This window comes from Cryptomeria japonica, chromosome 4 (assembly GCF_030272615.1).
Source record: "Cryptomeria japonica chromosome 4, Sugi_1.0, whole genome shotgun sequence".
NCBI lineage: Eukaryota > Viridiplantae > Streptophyta > Pinopsida > Cupressales > Cupressaceae > Cryptomeria > Cryptomeria japonica.
In genome coordinates, this window is record NC_081408.1 from 332,347,149 (window position 1) to 332,352,945 (window position 5,797).

The following is a 5,797-nucleotide window of genomic DNA, read 5'->3' on the forward strand; positions in this document are numbered from 1 at the left end:
GGGTATTAATATATTAAAATTACCATCTCCTCAAATACTGATTATTGCCACATTTAGCCGAAGACTGAAGTGTTGGAAATCACCAAAACTGAACTGAGTTGGGGCTCTGAACTGAACTACTAAAAATAGTCATGTGAGTGAATACGAGATCCTTCCAAAATAGTACTACTAGAAATAGCCACTGAGCTGAGCTACATAATCCTTGCCAAGAATAACACCAAAAAATGTTGGAGGACCAACTGCTTAAACTGACCTGCTGGAAATAGTCGTCTGAATAGGCCTGTTGACATCCTGCTAAAAATAGAACTGCTAAAAATAGTATATTGCTAAAAATAGTAAGTGTTTCCAAAGTGATTTTAACCACATTCTGAGCAGTCATCGCACGTACTAAAAATAGTAAGTCTGAAAAAAGTCACTCGATGCAGATGCATGTTGAACCATCCTAAAGCTCTCTGAAAACCTAGAAGGAATCCAGAAGCCAAACTGACAAACTCTCACATATACCCCTTGAAAACACCAAAGAATCCTCCTACAAAATAGGAAACCCTAACTTATGCTCTCGACTATCCTACGGGCCTCCGAACTAGGCTAATGGTCAACTGAACTTATCACTGCAGAGAAGGGGATATTACAATCCGCCCTTCCCAAAATTGCTTGTCCTCAAGCAATGCCACCATAACTCCAGAAAGTTTTATACTGATCCACACCCAAGAAAGTACGTTCCCAGGGTCCCATGTCCATCTCAAGAAGAACCCACCATGTTGATGTTGCACCACTCTGATCACATCAGTGAAGACATCATGCCATAGCTGCCTTAGCCTCCCTAGTAACTCCAGAATGTTACCATGAATGATGCTTACACTGAAATATATTGAAGGACTAAAATCAATATCATGCAGCATCTCATGCCCATAAAGCTCCGAGTAAAAAATATCAACAATGCCACTGTCTATCACAAGCCTGGGAAATAGGAAATAAAGTCTACTCAACTCACAAATGAACTTCACAACACATCTCCCCAAGGTGTCAAGCGGAGCCATGATTGTAAATGTGACTTCTCCAAATCTCCCTGCGAGGAGGAAAACAATCCTTTGTAGGAGCTCAAAAAACTCATTCTCATAATTCCACATGAATCTACTTGGCCTCAATTGAATTATTCTGATACAACCATGGAGACTTCTGAAACCTCTTACAATCCCCACTCCAAGCACCTCAAAATGATGAATCAAAGAAAGAAAAGATTTTTTGTCCCAATCATAAGTAGAAGAGAAGGCATAAAGAGAACCACTAGTTAGAGCTTGAACACTTCCCATACACAGATACTGATTGCCCCAACTCATCATACCTCTCATCTGAGACCATAAACCCGTCCTATCGAGAGACTGTGAAGTCTGAAAAAGAGTACACAAGCAGCCCACCAATTCTGAAATGATTGACTTGAGATCTGATTTTAGGAAAATCAACATCCAAGAAGACGAACAATTGCTGCAACACAGGAAATCGTCATCCAAAACAACACATCTGCTCACGTCCAAGGTTGGAAATATCTTCTCTAGTGACTCCAACTCCACATGCAATCATCCTTTGCTCAAAATATCTTCCCAATCCACTAGTTGATGAGCAAAGAGAACCATCAAATGGTTGGTAAAGAAGGGAACAACACCATCAAGTCTAAAAATTTGTTCCTTATCCCTCCAAAGATCCTTCTTTCCACATGTAATAAGCTCCATCAGACCATGTTGACGATCTCGAGCCTGGACACCCAATCGATAGTGATCTTCAACATTATGAAAATAAAACTCCAAACATCCCCAAGTGCTATTAAGGACCAAGAGCATACTTAAGAAATTGATGTCTCCTCGAGCAAACCCTTCAAGCCTAACCATGAAAGCTTCAACAACATAGGAGTATGGAGAAAATGTTGTCCTCAAATCCAGCTCCCAAAATGGCCTGGTATGAGCCTTATTATCGTTCAACCCAAGGATTAGGTTATCAAGCATGCAATCACCACGTTCTAGTCCTTCTTTCACCCCTACTTCATGAGTAACACGTCTAAAATCTTCACTCCTTGCTGCTACAAGGAAACCTTGGACGGCTACTGAACTATGTTTAGACAACACCTTGATGCCAAAGATGTGTAAATCATCCATACACTAGAAACCATACTTAGTCTCATGTTCGTTCACCTCAACACATGTTTTATCATCCATCATGAAGAGAGGGTTTTCATAACTTTTCTCAATACCCACTTCAAAGAAAGGGTTATCAAGAACCTGGAAGCCATCACATTCATAAGAATACATAGATGGTGTACTGCTAATGGGATGCAAGAAAAAATCATAACTTTCTTTCTTGCAATTGTTGCTCACATAGCTGCTCCAAGACTCTTGTCTAACTCCACCAACTAGCTAAAAATGCTCAATATCATAAATAGGATTAGACTTCACCAATTCTTCGAGCCTTTGATTAAAATCAAAATTTCCATTCTTATCTTCAACTACTCCTTGGTTTTCCCTAGTCTCACACCCTACATCATCCACGTGATGACATTGCTCAACACAAAGATCATGATCAACACTGTGCACTAATAAATTTGATTTATGTTCAAGAACACCATCAAACCCTTCAATTTTAGGAGCCTTGTAGACTTTTAAATCTTCTTCCACCTCATTGTCACTATGATCAAACGAGAAGGCAATCCCGAGACCAAGTGTAATGTCACCATTGTTTTCTGATATAGAATCCTCATCAAGTTCCATTTCCTCATCTGGATTAAAGGGAAATTCATCCCACACGGTCTCCTGATCGTCCTTACCTTCCTTCACACCTAGATCCCAAATACTAAAAGGTTGATTACTTTGCTTAGTTAAAAGTACTCACCATAGCTCCAAGTATCATCCAACTTAGATCTTGAATCTTCTCTTAGTTTCCACACATTGTTATTTTCACCAAGTGCAATGCTAGAACCAAGGGATGTTCCATCTTCCCACTCAAAAAGTGGATTGTCATATGTTCTCACTATACCCATCTCAAACAATTATCAACAATCTAAAAAGTATTTATTTTTTCCAACTTAGGCCAACTATCTTGTTGTCCTAAATCTGAAAATTCTAATTTAGGACACTGCTCCAAGTCAAAGACTTTTAGAATTTGGTCAAGCTCATTCTTCAAACTATGAGTCTCAACCCCATTATTTTGAAATGCAATTTTTGTTTGGGTTTTTTAAATCTGCCCTTTGAATGTCATCATTTTGGTATTTTTAAACTCGCAAAATAGGATAGCCTCTTGGTCATTAGGAACTTCATCATCAGCTGCAATATTTTCATATTCATGACATGAATCTCCATCCAACAATCTATTAACCTTTTCCTCTTGTTTAATATCTTCAATTTTCATCTGCTCTTCCTCTAGAAGCACATGACTGTATTCAACACTGTCACTAGCTCTATAAGGAACATTAAGAGATTCATCATGCACAACCTCAATTATTGTTTTTACATCTTCTTTTGGCAATGGTCTCAAGGGCAAATAATTGTCCAACTTTTGAACCAACAATCTAGCAGAACTCTTATCACTGTTGTCAAAGTTGGCTCGAGTAACCTTTCCAAGGGATTGTTGATAATCTAGTGGAGCATGAGGGTGATTATCATATCTTCTACCTCTTTTTATCTTTTGGTTCATAAACTGGTCAAAGGTGAGGATATTTCAGATCTCTATAGGGAGAGAAGCATACTCCATGTAACTATTCCTTATTTCATCCATTGTTGATATCTCAGTTTCAGCTTGAGGCACTTCCTTGGGTAGGAAGACGGGTTGCAAAGGCCTTGGTACTAACCCTCCAGGTGTTCCTCCATTGTTGTTAGCTTGGAGTCCATTACTGGGCTGATTAGGAGTCCCACCATAATTCTTATTAAGCTTGGCCAACAACTGGGACATCATGTTCATCATGGTTTCAAAATTTCTTTCCACTTTACAATAAGGACCCTCATTTTGTTTTGTTGTTCTCTATGCCATAGAATCAACCATTATTTCTTTGTCACTCAAGGAGAACTCTGATCACGCGGAACACATAGGCTGGCAAGAAAACCAGCTCTGATACCACTATAATATCCACAACAATTCTTTTCAATTTGTCTCCAGTTACAATCACAACAAGAACCCATTAAGATTAGGAAATCAAGATACAATAATGTTGAAGTTGTAACCCTTCCACTTTCTGATCACCAAGTGCCCAATATGTGAAGGTGAGAGCATACAGTGTTGAGGGGATCATTAGCTTTGAATAACTAGAAACAATACAATGCTTAAGCGGCAAGCCATTCCCTTCCACTTTTTAGCAGGATATAGAGAATATTGAAGATCACTTGGCGGTAAACCAGCCAAGGATAATACAAGAAACTCAAGAACAATCACTCTACCACTTATGCAGTGGGAGGACTAGAAATGAAATTTACTATCAACTCCACCTCTTATTCAGTGGGAGGACAACATTACAATAAACTCAACCGCTTATGCAACGGGAGGATAGTATTACAAAATATTCAAAATAGACGGTTAAGCCAGCCTCTTCCACTTACGTAGTGGGACTACAAGCAATAATCCAAAAGATAGATGTTAGTACTACTAACTATCTTTACAATGCACATTATAGATTATCAATACATGAAATATCACTATCCCAAAGATAGGCAGCATAGCCAGCCTCTTCCACTTATGCAGTGGGACTAAGAAATAACATAATTTTGATGTCAGTACTACTAACCAGCATTACAAATCATATAGAATGAAGAATCAAGTGTTGATAACAAGTCCAACAGCTGCAACAATAATACATAATCACTCCCAAACCAACTTAGACTACTCACACAAAAAACCTCTTCTAACACACAACTATGAAATTCTAAAAATCAATAACACGCACAGAAAACACGCAGACCAACAAGCTATAGACACCCCAAAATGCTCATAACTTCTTCAAATCAACTCCAAATGACACAAAAATGGAAGAAAATGAAAGCTATGACTAAGGCGATGCAACTAGAGACTCAAACCTGCACCGTGAACACCAAAAACAACCAACATGCAACCCAAGGCAGCCAAGAGATGGTACGACCCAGATGGAAAGTTTGATTTGCTGCCAAAAATTAGAAAGACACCAAATGAAACACCAAGGTAGAAGAATGATCACCCTCTAGATATGCTTCCAACGACCTATTACCCAGACTAATTGATTGCATAGGCAGGAAGATACGATCAAATCTTCGCTTCAACCACACCAAAAATCAGCAACACTGAAATCCACACCACACTGAAAATTTGAAAATGCACACTAAAATCGAACCACACATTCAAAAGATCCAATCACAGCTAGGAGTGATGTCTCACACTCGAAGTCTGTCAAGAGCCCTAGGAGGTATTCACCCTCGAAGATTGTCTAGAGTTAATCTAACAGCATAACGGTGTAAGTTGTCTGAGATACCAAAATGAGAGCCCAAGTCACATATTTATAAGTTTTTACCAACCAAATTCAAATTCAAATACACTCCAAATACGCCCAAACCAAATGCCATTCCATTTCATCCACATTTGACATTGCATTTCATTTCATTTCCTTGCACAAGTTCGCCCATTTCACATTCACCCAAAATTGCCCTTTTTAATAAATATAAGTGTCATAAAATAAAGTGTAAAGTGGGCGCCCATTTATGACTTCCAAATAAAAAATATTACTAAGGCAATATATTTAGAAAATCGCCCCATTTGCCTTGAGTTATAATTTAATTATTAACACCATGAC